This window comes from Suricata suricatta, chromosome 4 (assembly GCF_006229205.1).
Source record: "Suricata suricatta isolate VVHF042 chromosome 4, meerkat_22Aug2017_6uvM2_HiC, whole genome shotgun sequence".
Lineage (NCBI taxonomy): Eukaryota > Metazoa > Chordata > Mammalia > Carnivora > Herpestidae > Suricata > Suricata suricatta.
Window position 1 is genome coordinate 30,610,785 of NC_043703.1, and position 22,025 is coordinate 30,632,809.

The 22,025-nt window shown below is 41.9% G+C and overlaps 1 protein-coding gene across 1 annotated transcript in view; it reads right to left on the bottom strand.

Annotated features, from left to right (window-relative positions):
• LMO7 (LIM domain 7) overlaps nt 1-21,564 on the bottom strand; it is a 192,490-nt gene extending 170,926 nt beyond the window's left edge. Inside the window, exon 1 of the mRNA XM_029936595.1 lies at nt 21,530-21,564. The gene's annotated coding sequence lies outside the window, so the exon portion shown is untranslated. The remainder of the gene's footprint in view (nt 1-21,529) is intronic.
• Nucleotides 21,565-22,025: the final 461 nt, after the last annotated feature.

Below are 22,025 nucleotides of genomic sequence, written 5' to 3' on the forward strand. Positions count from 1 at the left end.
CAGCATCGTAGGAAAAAAGGAACTTTCTATACATTCCTATTAAGACAGGAATAAGTCAAAGATACCACATCATGCTGTGGGTCCTGATCAAGGTAAAAAGAAAAGTAATACGCAAGATTGGAGGGAAAGAGACAAATTGTCATTATTTGGAGACGGCCTGATTCGGTGCAGAGGAAAACCAACGGGAGAGCTTAGTTTCCAAATTGAAGACAAACTTCCCTGTTGTATTCATCAATACTAACCATTAAATTAGAAGGCGTCACTGAATCAAATACCACGCAGAGCAGCAAGAAACTATGAAGTTCCTAGATTTAACCTGGTAATAAGGGCTTTATCCATAATTTAAAAAACATATTAAAGGAATCTGTTAAAAGACTAGAAAAATAAAGAAATAATCCTGTTCACAGATGGGATAAGACTATAAAAATGCCAGTTCTCCCCCAAACTTATTCTAGAAACTCAGGCAATTTCAACCATACACTACCCGGATTACTAGAAGGACTCTACAAACAAATTCCATGGTTTATATGAAAAAATTCAAGTATACAAATAAGCTAAATCAACTTTGAGATGCTGCAGAAAGAAAGGATTCATACTATCTAATATTTGACATAGCTCAAGGTCAACTACCATAAAAAAACACAGTGATACTGGTACAGCAATACAGACACACAATAGAGAAACTCTCCCCCTCTCTCAAAATAAGTATTTTTTTTAATTTTTTAAAATATGTAGTACCAAAATATTTGGGGAAAAAGTCTAGACTCAAGAACAGGATTGCTCAACTTCTGCACTACTAGCATTTGGGGCCTGATAAATCTTTGATAGTCGGGCCGTGTGCACTCTAGGATGGTTGGCAAAATCCCTAATCTCTGCCCACTAGGAGTCAGGGGCTCTCCCTACCACAGCAAATGTCTCCAAGCATTCCAAAACATCACCCAGGGAACAAAATCACCCCCAGGTCAGAACCAATACTCCAGAAGAATAGGACTATCACTTTGGTCCAAGATTCACCCAGGACAATATAATATTAAGGAGTGATGCTGGGCTCCTGTGTCGACTGCTGACTCAAGAAAGGCAGAGAAGAGGAGGATCCCGAAATGTAATCTTCACAGGGCAGGTCCTCACACCGCCAGTGCTCCCGTCCTGAACTAAGCATTTTTACAGCCAACCCAACTGCTGTAACGTTTCCAAGAACCCATATTTTACATCCAAATAAAATTTGTTGGCTGGAGTTTCTCTCCACTGGCTCTAACCATAAACGTTCTGCAGTCTACTGACCACAGGCTAAACACGGCTTCTCAGAAACCCTGAGTAGGACAATCTCTCAGTGTACAAAAGATGCCTCCATTCATTCCAGAGTCATAACTTAAGATAAAATGTTATAGTCTAAGTTTTGAAATATAAAAACATCTTTATGTATTAAAGGATGCATATCCCAAAGGTGAATAATCATTCTGAATTGCTGGATAAATGGTCAAAAACATTATAAATACTAATAGTGCATCTAGAGAAAGCCTAAAACATTTTTACAAACACTAGAAAGTGGTATATATTAAAGACAGCCTTCCTTTCTCTCTCAACTTTAAATCCAAGCCATCTATCTCCCCTGGGTTCATCATTACAGGCATGAAATGGGGCCCTCAGAAAGGAAATAAGAGAGCTGTTACAGAACACTCTCCTTTCAGTGAGAGAGAACTGGCTCTTCTTCAGTGGAAGAGCCCCAGGTAAGCCTGTGACCACAGTGGCTTCTAAGAAGAAGTGATGCTCAAACAGACCTGAATCCCCAAGGGAATAACAGTGTAGGTTTCCACGGCCTCAGTATGAGAGCCAGTAGGGATGTGACCGCTGTATGCAAGGGTAGAAGAGCATAAGGAAACCCTGGAGCAGAGGCGTCTCCTGTTGGTGTCTCCAGATAGAAAGAGAACCTGTCTACAGACCCTCTGACTGCCACATATATAGAAACCACGGAGCCTCCCCCACATAAGGTGACCCAGAAGCAGGACCTGAGCTGCAACAAGGAGACAAAGAAAAATAACCACATACCTTCAGTTCTTTTGTAACCATGTATATATTCCATGAACTTAAAAAAATAGCACATGAGCCAAAGAACCACTGGTACTAACAAGTTTAGAGGCGTCAAAAAAATATCAACCATAGGAAAAAACTACTTAGGGACAGAACACATGAAAAGATTTGGGGAAGAACAGTAGGAAACCTAAATGCAACAAAAGGAGTTACAAAAAAAGACATGAGATGGTACTTAAACAAATTAAGATCCCTATACACTAGATTCGTGCCATCTCATCTAAGTGTGTACTTGAGTAATATATAAACACCTCACATTTCTACTGTCAGGCTGTGAATTATCTGTTGACTAATGATGCCAGAATTACAGATCTAAATTCACAAGAATAACAGAAAACTATTTATTAGGATCTGTCATCAGAGATGTGGACTATAATCCCTGAAGTCCCAAAATGCCAGAACCCTTACAGACTGTTTCCAGTTGTCTGTGGCTTTCCTTGTCTCATTCAGCATTTCCTCCTTCCAGAAGCTACACGTCTAAGTCACTATCCAAGGCTCGAGTCTCATTCAATAAGAACGTATAGCACATATAAAGCACTGAATTCATTCAACATTTTTTCTTTCAAGAAATTTCTACTGGGCCATCATCCAAACTTCAGGCACGGTCCTAGGCGGTAGGCACCTGTTCTCAAGAAGCTTGTACATAATGTATATAGCATGATGATCATACTTAATAACTATCGTTAGCACAATAATATACTGGATATTTGAAAGCTAAGAGAATACATCTTAAAAGTTCTCAACACAAAAAGAAATGACGTGTAACTATGTGATGTGATGGATGTTAACTAAACACTGTGGTCATCATTTCACAACACATATACATATTATTTTATACACTTTCAACTAATAAAGCTATATGTGAATTATATCTCAAAACTGGGAAAAACAAAAGAATAAAGTTCTATTACTAAAAAAAGAAACTCGGGGCCCCTGGGTGGCTCAGTTGGTTAAGCAGTAGACTTGGCTCAGGTCATGATATCACGGTTGTGGGTTCGAGCCCTATATTGGGCTCTGTGCTGACAGCTCAGAGCCTGGAGCCTGCTTTGGATTCTGTGTTTCCTCTCTCTCTGCCCCTCCCCAACTTGCGCACTCTCTCTCTCTCAAAAATAAGTAAACGTTAAAAAAAAAAGATCTCAAAAAGAAGTCTGCAGCAAAGACAGGTAACTGGCAGGTAAAGCGCCGTTCTCATTCAGGGATGTGTTCACAGAAGGAAAGTCCCTGGGAGCTACTGATATGGAGGAAGCGATGGGAGAACGGAAGCCAGGGTCTTGGTAGGTAGCCAATTCCTCCTCGAGCAGATTATGAAGGCGACCTGATCTTCAGCTTTCTTTCTGTAGAATATGGTTGTTAGAAGTGACTGGAACATAGGTACTCAACATATGTTAACTTCCTTTTATCCTTTGAAAGACAAGTTTTTTTGGGGTTTTTTTTGGGAGGTTTAAGAAAAGAAATTCACTTATTGAATAGCCATTATGTGCTAGTCACTGTTCATTTTCTCCTCCATGCCCTGCCCTCCAGGTAAAGGGGAGTGGGAGACAGCTGGGCTGGAGAAGGCATCTCTGAACTGACAGCTAGAAACATGAAATTTATGACCTACTGCTAGTGGATAATGCGACATCTAGCAGAAATTCTAACTCATCGATGGCGTTAGTTTATCTTTCTTCTGCTCGTTTTCTGCTTGTCCTGCATTCACTATCCCTTTGTGATTTAAATTTTGCCCCATTACAGTGTGTGGATTTAAGATTCATATAAGCCCACTCAATTCAACTTGATAATAAGGTAGGATTTTTTAAAATTTAAATAAGGTGGCATTTATTTTACTTGTGTGAAATTTGTCTAGCAATAATTGTAATCTTTATTAAATTCATGTTTTTCTCTACTCTTCATTCAATGATGCACATCTAATACACACACACACACACACACACACACACACACACACAGGACTTTTGTCTGGTTAAACACAATGAATTACTTATACATTTCTTTCCTTTGCCTCCCGAATCTCACCAAGATGACAGCACAGAAACTTGAGGTATTAACTCACAAGATCAAAGGGAATCTAAAAAGTTAAGAAAAAAAAATTTTTGAACAAACTTTTGGAAGATGGAAAGTAGATGAAGGGGTCTTAGCTCCCTGAGCAGAATGGGGGAAATTTCAACTTTGGGACAGGTGAAGAAGAGATGCTACAAAAGCAAAGCAGGCAAGTTTCCCCAGAAAAGACTCAGAATCTGGAGGCGACAAGTCCTTCAGATAGAGAGGGGTCATGAGGAACACGGTTCCATATTCAGAAATTGGTAGACAATGATCATCAGAGGTTTAAAAGAAAGTTCCAATTTAAAAGAAACAGAGGCCAAAAAGGAAAAACAGAAGAGGGACTTTGGAGAAACAGAGACAATGAAGGGAGTAAGAGGAAAAAAACTATAATATAGTATCTTCAGAGAACAAGACACTGGGTTGTCATCATAACAAAGCAAAATGCGACAAGAAAGAAACAATCAGCAAATACGTAGCAGGGACTTCACTGTCAACCCAACGTTGTCACCATAGTAACAGAAACCCCATATTGTTGGAGGCGGCGAGATGTCCAGCTAAAAACATTTTCCAGACTCCCTTGCAGATAATGGTGACTGATGAAAAGTAACTAGAATATTTAGCTGGGATTCCAAGAAAGTTCTCCTTTCTGCCACTAGCAGTATTTCCTTATGGGTCTTCACCTTGATCTCCTGACGGCCTGGACTAGCCACAAGCACAGACACTCGACACTGTTTAGTCCCAGATCATGCCAAATGCAGAGTCACTGGTCACATCATTAGCTTGTGTCCCAAAATGACTCATCCCAAAATGCAATTATCCTCCAAATAATTTCGGTTTTGCAAAGGATTTTAACATCACATTGGCCATGATGAGGACAGAGAGGGGTGCTGTTAACTAGAGTGAAAAATGAAACCTGAATTTTAAGCGATTTGGTAATAATCAAGGAGCCAGCAACTCATCTGGAATTTATTAAGCCAAAGTAGATTCATTTCCTTACACAAAAAGGATTACTGTAAATTGCAGTGTGACTGTCAACCACATTCTTTTACCAGATCTGAGGCCAAATTTCAAAAGTATCAGCTATTTGGCAAGTCATACCTTATAAGACTTAAATTTTCCAAGTCTAAATATGTTTGCAAATTGGCTTAAACACAGGCAGTATAAACTTTATCCTTTGATTAAAACACCTAAAACTGTATTTCCTCTCTTCATGGAAACTATAAAGGCTTCTCTTCACTAAAATAGCTCATTAGGCACATTTTTAGTAAGACATCATAAAATGTCCTTGGAAAGATCTCGCAAGTGTGTCTTCCAAATGGAATACAGCAGGAAAACTAAATTAATAGATGACTCAAAGGTGCACACACACGCACGTGCGCACACACACAAAACATGAAAAAGTAAAGCATTAAGAATAACCGAGATAACAGAAATGGATAGAGACTTGAGGAAACAGTTTATATGAGAGGAAGCAGCTTAATGTGTGGAATCTACCGTCCTGCTGCCAAACCTGGAACTTCAAGTAGACAGGGGCTAAGTGGAAGGCAGCAGGGAGTAGAAGAACATATGGCAGTGTTTTCAACGGGGCAATAAATATGGAATTCTTCAACTTGAAAAGTCTCAGGCAACTTGACTAGCCTTAGATTTATTAGTCCACTGACAGAATCAATAGCAAAGAGGTTCTAAAATGGCTAAAATGCACATGCAGATCCCCAGAGGGAAGACAATGACAGAAGTACCATAAAGAAATAGAATTCACTACTCTTGAGGCATTTGTTCATTCCAACCTCAAGTTCTCATAAAGGAATATGACAGCTTAAGAACAAATAAAAAGGGTTCAATAAAAACCCATGTTCACAAATCAGAGGTTAGAAAAAACAGGAAGTTATCTAAGTCCATTTTTCGACACATACACACACACACACACACACACACACACACACACACACACACACACACACCCTTAAAAATAAGGGCTTCTCGGTGACTCAGTCGGTTGAGTGTCAGACTTCAGCTCAGGTCATGATCTCACAATTCGTGGGTTCAAGCCCTGTGTCAGGCTCTATGCTGAAAGCTCAGATCCTGGAGGCTGCTTCAGATTCTGTGTCTCCCTCTCTCTCTGCCCCTCCCCACCCCACTCACACTGTGTCTCTCAAAAATAAGTAAACATTTTTAAAAAATTTAAATAAGCCATTCTAGGAAGGGCAAAAAAAAGTCATCATTTGGTCATCATTTTTCAATTATAAGGAGACAAGTAGAGTAATAATAATAGTAATATGGGCACCTACCATTTTTTGACTGCCTATGCATATTCCACATCTTTTTTCCTAAACCTATCACCACCATGCAATCCTCATTTTATAGTTCTGGGAATTTAGGCTTAGAGAAGTTTTATGTTCTGTCCATGGGCACACATTTTACTCCGGCAGTTGCCCTGTGCCAGCTACACCTAGCCAGCATTGCCCCAAACCCTGCCACTCTTGGCACTATGCCAGGCTGGAGCACAGAGAAGAAGCGAAGACACAGTATTCCAAAAACGTTCATCTGCATGATAACTCTTTTGTGTCTATATTTAAGAGAAGTATTTTATTTCCTTTCTGATTGTCTGTTTTCAGATTAACATGATTTTAATTTTCTGTGAGTCACTAAATCAAAACTATGAAGATACTTTTCTTCGACCATTAAAAACAAAACATCTTCACCAAATTTTTGTCAGCTAAAATCCCTGGGGACAGGAGAGACATTTTTTCCCAGTTGATGAAAGAGAAAATTAAATTCAGAAGATTAAAGTGAATTCCTGATTTGTTCAACACACTAAGAGAACTTTATAGAGCAGACCTCAATGACTCCCCAGACCCAGCGTCCGACAACATACTTCCCCGAAATGGGAAGGCTCCGTACCTCCGATATATCCAGTTAGGGGACAAGGTAACAGCTTGTTTGACAGAATGCTGGTTTCTTGGAAGCTCTTCCTACGTCTTCTCTCATGGTGCTCTTGCTCCTACACGAAGACGTTCCAGAAGGATTTTCTGAAGCTTCATTTGGTTCCCACACTAACACTCTCCAACTACACTTTCAACAGGTGAGAGACTACTCTCTTGTCAGATTCAATGGCCTTTATTCCCACTTTCTCTTCCCATGATCACTTCTTCTAACCTGGAACACTGTTGCTACTCCTCTTCCTTTCTATCTTTCAGGAAACCAATGTTTCCTTAAGATTTCTAACACATTCCTGGTTTTCCGCCTCGCTTTCTGTACATGACCTCCCTTTCTGCTTCCTTTCCACTTAACAGAAGGCTCAGTCTTTGATCCTCTGTGTGATACGGTCTTTCCCCTCCGCCAACCCATTCTGTCCCTGGAACTCCACCGTCACCTGATTTGGCATTTCAAGAAAAAATTCAAAGTCTGTATCCACTAATTTGTCTTGTAATTCTCACTACCCTCAGATAAGCGCCTTCAACAACCAGTGTTGTCTGAACAGGGCAAACAAGGGAGGCTGGCTCATGCTGGCACCATCTCCACCCAGCTCAAATGCCCTCCACCTTAATTTCCCCCATCATCTTTCTTCTGGTCAAGCTCAAGAAGGACCTTCTCTATTAGCTTCCAAATGCTTTTCCTATCCCCAAAGTCCCTGCAGGTTTGCTGTCTAATATGGTCACATTTATTCCCATAATGTCCTAGGATCATCTCCTCCCTGTCAGAGCACGCCCAGAGAGACGCACCACCACACACAGGCCCGCCATTCCCTCGTCTCCACACACCCCTGCCTCTAAACCCATCCCGTTCCAACAGCAGGACATTGTTCACATCTTACTGTGACTTTACACATTTTATATTAAGCCTGAGAACTTTCCTATGCTTTTTAACTTAGCTCCAATCTTGAAATACTGAGAGAGACAGATGGACAGACAGAGGCAGAACATGGAATAGATAGTAGCACAAAAGGGTATGTATGTGCCAACACCACACATCCAACTGTAACAGAAGGAAACAGAGGAAGGTGAATGAAATGCTTCAGCTTGAGTGTTTCCCTTAGGAAAAAAAATCTAACTTCCAATACTGGTTCTATCAGCCGTGTGGCATCAGGAAAGAAAGTTCACTTTGTTAATCTTTTCTCATCTGTTAAAACATTATATTTATAAATCTTTATAATTTATTTTTATATTTTTAATGTAGGCTTCACACACAGCATGGAGCCCAATTCAGGGCTTGAACTCACAACCCTGAGATCAAGATTCAGACATTTAACCAACTGAGCCACTCAGGTGCACCCCCCCACCCAGAAAATTATATTTATAAAAAGAACAATATCACATAATTCATATGACACCTAGGAGGAATAATTTGTTTAAAAAAACAGGTTAAGAAAAAGTCAGTTTGCATCAAAACAGTCAATGAGTTTCAGCTTCCCTTTTCCCTCATTTCTGAAAAAAAGCTCTTTGGAAAGCCTCCACTCCTCAGTTTTATGTGCCATTTCAAAACGATCCTTAAAAACAAAACAAAAAAAAATACAGCACTTTGCAAGTCTGAGGCAGGCCTCTGGTGTCGGAGTGGGGCAGGAGAGGAAACATTCCTGTTCTCAAATTCTTTTATTTTCATTTATTTCTAAAAAGGGTAAAAATCGTGTTATGCTTCTTTGTCTCAAATTAGACCCTGGGTTCCTACCAAGCTAGAGGATACAAATCAGTGAGTTGTGAGGTCTTTTTCATGACAAACACCCGAAAGCTGCCTGATAACATACGGTCTCCAGTGAGGACACTCAGCTCAGGCGGCTCATCTTCAAATGTTCTGTCTTATCTTAGGATACTTGCTTACCTTTAGGCGTCTTTATAATTGGTTGAACAAAGTCATTTTCTGATGCTTCAAACTTTTGTAAAAACTTGCTTTGAACTTGCTAAATATAGAACTGAAGTTGAAGAAAAGCGAACAAACAAAAAAAAACTAATAGAACAAAACCACTTGTCTTGTTCAGTGAAGCACAGCGAGAGAGTCCGTCAAACCACAGGGTTAACAACATGTCAGGTATAAAGAATTAAAAGGCATTTGTGGATTCATCCATTTAGTTATCCAACAAATATTTATTGGTATCTACCAAATACCTGGCACTATCTAAGGCTTGAAAACAAGGTAAGCCCTTGCACATAAGGCACTTACAGATTCTAGTGAGAATTACAGCCAAACCAAAAAATACAGCTTATAAAAGCAAATGGTAAGTGCTGCGAAATTTGAGTATGGAGTGACAAGAGATGTTATTTTACAGGGAGGAAGGGGAGGAGAGAGAGGAGGAGGTTTCATCTGAGCTGAGGCCTGAATAAGTGAAGAAACGTACTCATGCAGGAGGAACAGCAACCAAGGCCCTAAAATAAAAACCTCTGCACATCTACAGAATAGGAGGCGGCCAGTATGACTACAGCATGGGAAGACACGGAGTGACAGGAACTGAGATAGGCAAGTGGGGAACAGTTCACGCGTGACTCTACAGACCATGGGTTAAAAATGTAGATCTGGGGCACCGGGGTGGCTCAGTTGGTTGAGCGCCCAACTTGGGCTCAGGTCAAGATCTCATGGTTTGTGGGTTCGAGCTCCACATCGGGCTCTGTGCTGACAGCCCAGAGCCTGGAGCCTGCTTTGGATTAAGTGTCTCCATCTCTCTCTGCCCCTCCCTTCCTCCATCCCTCCCTCCCTCTCTCTCTCTCAAAAATAAACAAACATTAAAAAAGTTTTAATAAAAGTGAAGAGTTAATTGTGGGGGGAGGAGAGAGAAGATCTGGAAATACAATCTCAGGTTTACTTTTTTTATTGAAGTATAATTAACATACAGTGTTATATTAGTTTTAGGAATACAATATAATGATTCAATAATTCTCTGCATTACTCAAGGTTCATCACATTAAGTGTACTCTTGTTTCCCTTCATCTATTTCACCCATTTCCCCAGTCTACCTCCCTCCTGGCACAACCAGTCTGTTCTCTGTATTTAAGAGTCGGGTTTTTTTGCTGTTGTTTGTCTCTTTTTTTGCTTGTTCATTTTATGTCTTAATTCTATATGAGTGAATTCATATAGTATATGTCTATGATTTATTTCACTTAACATTACACCTTCTAGGTCCATCCACGTTGTTGCAAATGACAAGATTTCATTCTTTTATGGCTGTGTAATATTCCACTGTATATGCCATATCTTCTTTATTAATTCATCTACTGGTGGACATTTGGGTTGCTTCCATAGTTTGGCTGTTGTAAATAAGGATACAGTAAATAGGGGTGCATACATTTTTTCCAATTAGTGTTTTGGTTTCTTTGGCTAATTACGCAGTAGTGGTATTACTAGAACATATGGTAATTCTATTTTTAATTTTTTAAGGAACCTCCATATTGTTTTCCACAGTGGCTGTACCAATTTGCATTCCCAGGAACAGTGGGTGAGGGTTCCTTTTTCTCCACATCCTCACCAACACTTATCATTGTCTTTTTGGGTCTAGCCATTTTGACTGGTGTAAGGTGATATCTCACTGCAGTTTTGATTTGCATCTCCCTGATGACTAGTGATACTAAGCATCTTTAGGTGAATCTATTGGCCATTTAAATGTCTTATTTCTAGTTTACACTTTTAAAGAGGAATCTGGCTATTATATTCGAAGCAGGGGGGATGGTGGATATGGTACAAAGTGGTCAGATTCTGTATATATTTGAAGATACAGCTAACTGAATATCATTGCAGGCTAGATGTGGAGCATGATAAAAACAAGAGTCAATGAGAACTTCAAAGCTTGGGACCTAAGCAAATGGGCTGACAATGGTGCCAGGTACAAAGATGGAAAACACTGAGGAGATGAGCAAGTAGGTAATAGGAAGGAAGAGGAACTCAAAGTTTCGCTTGGAACAAAGTGGGATGTGCCTATTTGGCCTATAATTGGAAATCTTGAGTGTACATGTATATATATGTATGTGTGTCACACACACAGGGCAGGGAGGGAGGAAAAGGGAGACACTGTCAGTGTCAGAAATATAAGAAGGAAGTCATCAGCCTGGGAGATTATAGACACTAAAGACATGGGAAGATGAACCTGGGGATACTCTAATACTTACTGATCAAGTAATTAGGAGGACTGAGCAAAGGAAAATCAGGAACATCAAGTAAAATGGGAGAAAAATCCAGAGAAGAGTTGAAGAATATGTTTCAAGAAGGAAGGTGTGACTGTGTCAATGCTTTTGATAGATTGCCAATATTTTCTTTGGACAATCTGGTAAGTTCCAAATTGATTACATACCACTCAAGAAGTAAAGGCAAAATGTTTGCTTATTTTCTCCTTCCTCTGGTAGAATGAAAGACTTTAATCTCTAGTAAGAAAGAATTCCAGAATCAAAGTTTACAATAAGGATGGCGATGAGTGTCCTTCCTTGAATATTATGAAATGGTGGTGTAACAAAACAAGATCTCTCCTTCCTTGACCCAGATCAAACACCTAGATCAAATTTCAACCTAGTCAAGAAGAGAAAATCTTTGATCATGGTCTTTGCTTCAGTACTTACAAGTCTAAACCACTAACTAGAAATTACTGTCATTAAAAACATGACATGTATTTTAAAGCACAGCACAGGGACGCCTGGGTGGCTCAGTCAGTTGAGCGTCCGACTTCAGCTCAGGTCATGATCTCACAGTTTGTGAGTTTGAGCCCTGTGCTAGGCTCTGTGCTGACATCTCAGAGCCTGGAGCCTGCTTCGGATTCTGTGTCTCCCTCCCTCTCTCTGCCCCTCCTATATTCATGCTCTCTCTTTCTCTGTCTCTCAATAATAAATAAAAAATGTGCTAAACTATTAAAAAAATAAAGCACAGTACAATAACAGTTTGTACAATTTCTCGTATGCCATGGACTACTAAAATGTAGGTCAATTAGAAATTGACACTGTTGGGGGGTGCCTGAATGGCTCAGTTGGTTAAGCATCCAACTCTTGATTTCAGTTCAGGTCATGATCCCACAGATGGTGTGACTGAGCTCCATGTTGGGCTCTGTGCTGACAGTGAGAAGCCTGCTCGGGATTCTCTCTCTTCCTCTCTCTCTCTGCCCGCTTGTACATGTTCATACACATGCTCCCTGTCTCCCTCTCCCTCTCTCTAAAAATAAATAAACATAAAAAAAAGAAATGGATACTTTTTGTAGTCTTATAGAAGAAACTAATTAGATATACTTTATCTCCTATTGTAACTTAAAGTATAATTCAATGTCATTATATAAAAATGCTTTGATACCACTTTAAATGGTGCACTGAGCATTCATATAGTCACGTAGATAGAGCAGAATGTATAAATCTAAAGTCCGCAACTGTTCAAGAACATCTATCAGCAATTCTATAGTTTATAAAACATTTGATCATCACGTGCCTTCCAGGCACAAACATCACAAGACAGAAGCTTTGTTCTATATGAAGGACTGGTCATTAATAGAAAATAGCTAATCTAACAGATGGACTGGGCCCTGAGGGCCTTCTGTCTGACCAGGGCTGCTGTGAGACATAGAGTGTAGTGATTAAGAGCCCAGGCTGTGGCGTCAAATTGCCTGGGTTCAAATCCCCACCTACCACTTACTAGTTCTAGTGTTTCCCTGAGAAAACTATTTGACTTCTCACTCCTCTTTTTCCTCAGTGGAGAAAGCATCCTTGGTCCTACCAGTCCTTCACTCTGAAGGCCTGCAGGGATAACACATTTGCCCCCACGTCTTGCACATGTAGAAAAAAGTAAGAGTTGCTTGAATTGTCGGTTACTCACCTTTCTTGTAAAACCGTCACAACCTATTCAAGCCAGCCTATTCTGGCATAGGACAGCATTTTGTTTATAGAAACATCTTCAAAATACTTGATACCAAAGTCTCACTGTACCTGAACAGTTATTACTAGCATTGCTCTTTGAACCCATATAGAACTTTTCTGACCTCTGTCCTTATAACAACTACCACTGTCCTTAAAGACAGACGTAATGTCTGCTGCTGTGCACCATTGTCTAATGCACTCAAGCACCAAACTGATCCTCCGGTACACAGACATGAGAACCAGTCTCCCAGCACCCCATCAGGGAGGGTTTTACAATCTTCGGAAAGGGAGGTTATGCGACTGTGTTGTGATTCATCTGTAGAGTTTGCCAATGCCCGTCTACTTGGAACAAAGTGGCAGATTGAGTGTATTAAATCTCTGTTCCCAAAGTTGTGCATAGATGGCAACTCTTGTCCTTATTAACAGCTTTTACTACATCAGAAGTGTTTTAAAAAAAAAAAACAGTAATTACCTTCAGAAACTAAAAAGTAGAGGTACACATATTTTATCACTTTCCTCAAGCTCTAATACACTTTGTGACAGTTAACAGTTTTAACAAGATCTGCAAGCATTAATTAAATAAGCCAATCTTTTGACAGGACGCAAAACAGTCATTCCTTCAACAAGCGTTTGAGAACGTTCTGCCAGGAATTACAGGGTACAGAACTACAGAAGCAACTCAGTCTGCAGATGGTAACTGATGAGATGGTCTTCCTACAACATCTGTCTTCTCCCCTAAAAAGGTTAGACAAACTTATTGATGTTGCTTTGTTTTTCTTAACTAATTCCCAAAATGACGACTTTTAACTCAAATGCTGCTATGTTCACCAGCAGTCTGAAAGTGAAGGAGGAGGTAAAAGGAGCCCGTTGGTCTCCAAGGAGTCCCTGAGGAGCCAAGGCACTCCTGACATCCAGAGGGCGAGCCGCTAGAGCACCGCACGGAAGGGGATGAAGCAGGATGCTCCCTGCCGCACCCCTGGGACATCACTGCTCTCTCAGCCTAAGCGAAGCTTCAGGACGTCCGTGTTTTATCAATGGCTGAAGAAATATCGAGGTGCGCCACGTCCTCAAAATGGACAATCGTTCCGTTCTTCAGCTCATAATTTTGTGGAGAACTCCAGAGGGCCTATCTCCAAATAGCTCAAAAGAAAAAGAAGACAACTGAGGAGACACTTCCGCAAGGACCCCTCCCATGCCCATGAACTTGGGGATGTGCTATGCCAGGCCAGGAGCCCTCTGCACCTTCTGTGACAGCAAGTAGAGGAGCCAGAACCCTCGGTGTTTCGGGGCATCCTTTCTCACTGAGGAAACCCCACGAGTCGTCTGTTAGATAAATATTTAGCATCACCAGGGATCTGAGAAGAAGGAAAACAGCATGCATCTTTCATCTATTTACTTAGAAGAAAAACACAAATCACAATTTCCAGCTCAGGCCAGAATGTAGAGAGCATTAACATATTCACTTAGATATACCAGAACGTATCAACCTCTACTCATGGTTGCAAACTAGCACTGAGCTTTCACAGGGGAACCTGGTGATGTGTCAAGAACCTTGAAATCATTCATTTCCTTTGACCCAGTGAGTCCACTTCTCTGACTGGTTCAAGGACATTCCCTTTTATTAAAGGTACAAGTTCTTATATTTCCCCCCATGTGAAGAAGAGCTTGCAGTACACAGATACATTGAAAAGATCCAGAATAACACTGTCCTGGAATCCTCCCAGTTGCCCAGGAAATGCCACGACATGTGTGTGCCTATACCTCCGGGAGTCAGGCTACTCTAATGGCATCCTGGCTCTGGCTTCTATGTGTATGAATCAGTTCCTCCTCAAGACGATTTTGTGAGTACACTCATCGCTTGCCACCCTTCCTGTCGTGGAATTTTTTATTTTCCAAATAATGATATTGGGTTCCAGAAATAGTGAAATGCTACTGAAGAAAAAAGGAACAAATTGCCAATCATGATATGGCCTGGCCGTTCAAAATAACAAACCTAAGATGCTAGAAATGAAAAGGGTGGTTGCCTATAAGAGGTAGAGACTCATGTGCCCTTCTGAAAAGGAATGTTGTTGAGTGACAAAAAGTACTATAGGTTGATTAAGTTTCTGTTTACATGGGTAGAAACATTTGACAAAATTCCTACAACCATACACATAAAATTGGTGGATTTCTCTGCACTCAGGTAAAGATGACCTGAGTAAAAATAAACTACTCTCGGCAATTCCTAAACGTTGCACTGTATAGAACTTCAGTCTCTTTCAACAAGTTACAAAGTCACAAAGTGGGCAAATGTGTCAGCCCCACTGTGGCTTGACAAAATGCTGCCTCTCTGGGAGCCTGCCTGAGTCCCCAGACTCCCCAGGCCACCCAGGCGGCCTCCGAAGTGCCATCACTACAAATTGTGCAAATCTCTACTACTACAGCACTGACAGTGCTGCTGGGTGTGTCTGTGTGTCTGCCCCTCGCGGGGCATGCCTCTGTCTGGAGGTCCAGGAAAGAGGCTAAGAATATGGCATTTGAACCAATAAGCCCAGCAAGTACTCAGTACAGAGTAAGCACGCAATAGGCATTTTCTGGATAACGAAATGACCGCATGCAAGTCCCCACAAGGGAAAGCATTCATCAGAAGGCAGGAAGAGAGTGCCATGACTCAGGAGCTGGGCTGGAGCAGGAGAGAAAATGCTAGGTCAACAGGCAAGTACACCCGGCCACCCAGAGAAGGCAGGTCTCGTAGCTGGTCCTGACCAAGCAACTAACTGCCCAAGAATGAGGTCAGCTTTAGACACTGAAGCAAGTTTCTGCTGGGAGAAAAAAATAAGTTCTGGTCCTTAAAACCCTATTTTTAAATTTGGTTAAAGCTATAGTCTTCTGATTATACTTTCATTCAACAAGCATTTATCAGGAACCATGCCAAATCCCTGAAATAAAGATATTATTCCTGGGACGCTGGGTGGCTCAATGGGTAAGCAACTAACTTTGGCTCGGGTCATGATCTCACTGTTTGTGGGTTCGAGCCCTGTGCTGGGCTCAGCGCCTGGAGCTGCTTCAGATTCTGTGTCTCCCTGTCTCTCTGCCCCTCCCCTGCTTGCTCTCTGTCCCTCTTCTCAGAAATAAATAAACATCCCCTGCCAGGCCTCTCCTGTTAGACCTATGAATGCAAACATATGGTATCTATCCTTCTCTGCCTGACTTATTTCGCTTAGCATGACACCCTCGAGGTCCAGGGGACCATGGGGAGAGGAAGGGGAAAGAGCGCAGGGGAGAGTGAGGGACACAGATCAAGGGAGACTACTGAATACTGAAAACGAACCATGGACTGAAGGGGGAGGGGGAGGGAGGGAGGAGGTGATGGTCATGGTGGGGGCACTTTTGGGGAGAAGCACTGGGTGTTATATGGAAACCAATTTGACAATAAACTATTTTTAAAAAATAAATAAATAAACATAAAAAAAGATCTTGTTCCTGCCCTCAGTTAGCTTATAATCTAATATGGAAAAATGGATAGAATTATACCACAGAGTGCAAAAAGAGAGCTCTACATGAGGACTAGAGGAAAGGAAGAAATGGGTAGAGTGCAGGTGTGGTGGGTTCAGGAAAGGCCCAACATAAAGGCTGACTTTGGCCCAAACATGGAGGACTGAAGAGGAGTAATGGGTGTTGGGTTTACAAGAAAAGAACTAACTGGCTCCTTTTACCTTCTCCTTCCTTTTTAAACACAGCTTAAGGCATATTCCACACACCACAGCCTGGAGGTGAGAAAACAGCTTCCAGTGTGTGGGAAAACTCACACAAGGGTTGGGGAACATTGATTCCTTATGGTCAGCATGACCTAACTGACACACCACGGGAGGTCAAGGAAGAAAACAGAGACCGAGCAGGTTTAATTCAGCAGCAGAAGCAGGACTTGAACCATGATTTGTGCCCAAAACTATCAGACTTTTTTTTCCTTTTTTGTTTATCCAATTTCATTGAGAGATAATTGACAGAGTTCAGTATAAGTTTAAAGTATTCCATGTAATACTTCACATACATCTACTGTAAAGTGCTTGTCACAGTAAATTACAATATAGTTACAAAAATTTTTTTCCGTGCAATGGGAAATTTTAGGATCTATTCTCTTAGCAATTTTCAAATATACCATACAGCCATGTTAACCACAGTTATCACGAATTGGATGAAGTGGTCAAAAGGTATGAATTTCCAATTACAGGACAAATAAGTACTGGGTATGTAATGTACAAAACAGTGCTCTTAATCCCTATGCCAATTGGCACCTGGGCAAAGAGTTATGGAGAGATTTAAAAATAAAAGATATATGGGCATAGATGAGATTGTAAAAAGTTGTAGATGCTGTGGTATGCTTCACAGTGCAGTGTAAAAATGATGGACTTCAAAATCTTGAGACACCTGGGTGGCCAGTCGTCTAAACATGTGACTCCTGATTTCAGCTCAGATCATGATCTCGGGTCAGCCCAGAGCCTACTTAGAATTCTCTCTTTCCTTTCTCTTTGCCCCTCTGCCTGCTTGTGCATTCTCATTCATATTCTCTATCTTTCTCACACACAAAAATAAACATTTTTTTAAAATAAAAAATTGGAAAAAAATACATGAAATCTTTTCATGAGTCCCCAGAAAAGAATCAACTAACAAAACCAGGTTTTTATTTTGAACAATACTTTTGGCTGCAACAGGTAGTATAAGAATTGTTCCTTAACAATGAAATTTAAAAGTTTTTTTAAATATTTATTTTTGAGAGAGAATGTTTAGTGTGAGTGGGGGAGGGGCAGAAAGAGGGAGACACAGAATCAGATGCAGGCTCCAGGCTCTCAGATATCCTGTCAGCACAGAGCCTGATGTGGGGATTGAACTCACAAACTGTGAGATCATGACCCGAGCCGAAGTCAGATGCTTAACTGACTGAGCCACCCAGGCACCCCAACATTTAAGTTTTTAAGTAAATTTTTACCATCAAAGTATTCCCAGGTCCAATATTGTTCATTGAAATTATACGTCATTACCAAAAATGATTCTATGAATTTAGGGACATTTTCAAGTGAATGTTTTCAAATGAACGTCATTCTACATACATTTGGAAAGCAACTGTACAAATCCACGAAACCTTCATTTAGTTCGCAGATAACGCTGGTGTGCACTGAGGACTCCTATACCCCAAACAAACCCTTTCAACTCAGATCACAGGCTGGAAACCACTAGCAGAAAGGATGCAGTTTACAGAGAAAGCAGAGCCACTTAGATCTGGAGGTACACGGAGAAACAGACTAACCGGAAGTAACTGAGGAAGGAGTCCTATTCTGGTGCCAGGTTTGGCAATGAGCTCACCTTGGCATCCTTAGGTCCATCTACAGGATGACAGTGATACTGAAAGAATCAAACTCAGAGATAGCAAGAAGCACAGGTAAGCAAAGAGGTGGTGAATTACTTTAGTCTGCTCTGTTATAGCCATGAAAATTACTACCGTATATAAACTTCAACCTAAAGAGCAACATTAACCCACAGATTGCAAACTGGTCACCAATCAATGCGATGCGTGATATATCCAGTTTTCTATCTCACTGGTATTTTGTCTGTTTACTCTGAAGACTTTTTAATGCCCCAAAACAGAGAAACAGAGGAAACTATTAGATGTAGAAAATTAGAAGGTACTCCAGAAAAAGTTTAAAATTAGAGGGTCTGGCCAGCATTTTCTACTTCATCACCTACTCCCTGACCTTGCTGGAATCAAGCTTCCTCTGCACCTTTGCCTTTAAACTATTATGTTATTTGGTTTTAAACCAGTGTTTAATCATAAACCAGCTCTGCTACATTATTAATATTCCAAACAGCATTTCCAACCAGATAGAAATCCAATATTATTATCTTGGATTAAAGAGTGCACATTCCTACATTTGCTTTAAATTGAAATATTAAACTAACCAAAAGAATACATACACTCCTAACCACTTAAGCACATGTTAAAATAGCCATCAACTTTTAATTGGTAGAATAAGAATCACTGGCCCTTGCCCCACCCTTTCACCTTCCCCTCTCAAAATAAAATAAATAAAACTTTAACTCTGGTTGTGGGAATAATACATTAACTATCTAAAATCACAGAGAATGAGGGGCGCCTGGGTGGCTCAGTCGGTTAAGCATCCAACTCTGGCCCAGGGAAAGATCTCATGGTTCGGAGGTTTGAGCCCTGCGTCGGGCTGTATGCTGACAGCTCAGAGCCTGCAGCCTGCTTCAGATTCTATGTCTCCCTCTCTCTCTGCCCTTCCCCTGCTCATGCTGTCTCTCTCAAAAATAAATAAAACATTTAAAAAAATTAAAATCACAGAGAATGAATATGACAAGAACATACTAACATGGGCACTGGCCATCGCTCACAATTTTACGAGGTTACTGTGGTTTCCTGACCTTGGGTTAGTCAAAGCTGCAGCTGAGAATAAAGACAGCAAAGCATACTATATAACACATATATGTTTATATATATTAATGATCCACTTATGCCTCAATATACATGGAGAACAATATGGAGGAGAAAATGGAGCAAGCATATTAGCATGCAGGAGAAAGACTTACACCATAATCTTCTTCACATTCCAAAATATGTTATAAAACTCTTTAGAATTGATATTTTATCTTTAAATTAGGGGTTCTCAGAGTTCAGAGGCGATTGTGGCAACAAAGGAGTCAACCGTTCTGCTTCTTTTGGCAAGAATGATATTTTAAAATATGTGCTTTAGTTGTAAAAACAAAGCCAAGGAGACAAATAAATTGGGACACTAACTGGAGAAATAAAATAAACCTCACAATAAGCACACTGCTGTCACTCTGAATGCCCAGAGCCCGCCCAAAGTGCACAGGAACATGTCCACTATTCACACACCTTCAATGAGCATACGGCCTCCCTCCCAATGGCAGGAGTGGGGGGAAAACGACTGGAGGATGAACAAAACACATTTAGAGGGGAAGCTGAGCACATGTACCATGCACTGTATCTTTCACTGCAACACACTTCTCTGAGTTTGTTAGATGCAAATTTCTCGCAGAAAGCCTACACTGTCAAGAGCAAGCTAAAACTAACAAGGAATCTTTTAGATTTCAAAAATTGGTATACTAAACAAGATAAATGTGAAATCATCCATATTCATAGATTTCCTGAAGCAAATACAGAGCATGCAGATACAAACTCCGCATAGGAGCCACGTATGACCAAAAAGTGTCCCCATATTTCTTTCCTCCTCTCTCCCCCATCCCCAACACTCAAAAACAAAAAGGCAACTTGAACTTCTTTTCTAAAATTATGAAGAACAAATCCTACTAATGGAAAATTACCTTCGGATGCCCTGGCCTTTCAAAGTTTATGAATGAGGGAAGTCATTTCTCTTAACTGCATTGCTGGAATTTTCCCACTCTCATTTCAATTCAAAATAAACTGTTTATTCTTCTCCCAAGCTCTGCATACCCTCCCCTCACACCTTCCCCCACCCCCTTCTAAATCACCTTCAGGCTAGCTCAAAGTTTCAGTCCAAAAAAGGACACTCATAGCGAATTTCTTGACCCCCCCTACTGTCTAGTGGGTAACGCTACTCACATTTCACATTCCTTTATTTACTGTTAGAAATGTAACACCAAAAGTTTATTCTCCTCTTTCCCCACATACATACAGTTGCTTTCTTAGGGACAAATGAATTCTTTTTAAACATTGTGTGCTTTGGGAATTCCTAAATATCCTGCCCCCCCTCCCGCCCCCCGCACTGGAAGAATCTTTAAACCTAATTTGCATTTGTAAATACCTTGAATAAGCCAGCACGTGGCATCCATAACTCCTAAATAACTACAAGGCCAGGGAAGGCAACAATTTTCTAACAAGCAGGTCCTGGTTCACATCTGCTCTGAAGACTGCCTTATCATCCTCTAAAAAGTCATCTTTTTCATCCAGTAGAATAGGGGGTAGAAGTCCTGGTGTTAACTTCTTACAGATAAGTACAACCTTAGGCGTTGACGAACAAACCTCCTCTCCATTTCGACGGTGGGAAAAAAAGAATGGAAGATCTAGTCCCTAAAGCACAGCTGGGAAAGTAGCAATCCTTGAGTGAGTGACCCCAGGAGATCTCAGCCTCATCAATGCCGACTTTGATTAGGTAAAAACCCTGACTCCAAATGCCGCGAGAGAAAACGTCTCTCCGGGTGTCTAACGTCCTCCACCGTCCCTCCCACACAACACACACTTACGACACTGTGCAGGTAAGTGCCGGGCACCCCCACTGAAACCACCGCAAAGAACCGCTCCGGAGGACGCGGGCCGGCTCTGCCCTTGTGCAGACGTGGTCTGGCTCACAAGGATGCGCGGTCCCCAAACCCAAGAGGGCCAGCGCTCTGCCCTGAGTCCTAGCAGCGGAGCTCTGGGGAAGCCAGCGAGGCCGTCGTGGGGAGGGCAGCACTAAGATCAGCAGGACTTGCAAAGTCCCCCAAACTGCAAAGCCAACCGGGTGCCACGCGCCGGCGCGGGTCCCGGGAAGAGGCTGCGGCGCAGATCGGCGGGAACCGCCTAGCCGCAAACTCGTGCGGAAAAGGGTAAAGGCACTCACCTCCACCCATCTCTGGGCCTCGGCGAACGCTAGGGCGCAGTCGGCCCCGGCCTCCTCCATCCCTTCCAGAACTAGGGTAAGAGGGAGAGAGAGACGCGATGAGTGCACGGAGGGGCAGGGAGGGGGGTCCCGCGCGCGTCTGGCCCCACCGCCCGGCCTCTGCTCAAGCTGCGAGGCGCCCGGGCTCTCTATCCCTTTGTTGCGCTCTGCAGTTTGGTAAAGTTTGGAACCTACAAGAACCTGAAGACGTGGCTTCCTCTCAACTCCTGAAAACAGCTCCGGGGCTCCGGGCCGGGCACGGGAGGTGGCCTGGGGACTAGAGGCAGCGCGTCTCACCAGCCCGGCAACTGTTAGGACTTCAAAACTCGCAGCGCCGTGGCCGCCGCCCTCCCCGGAACGGCCCCGCCCCGGCCCACCCCGCCGCCCACCCCGAGCCGCAGAGTCGCCGCTTCCGTCCGCCCCCCTGCGGCTCCCCGGGGCTCCCGGCCGCAGCCGC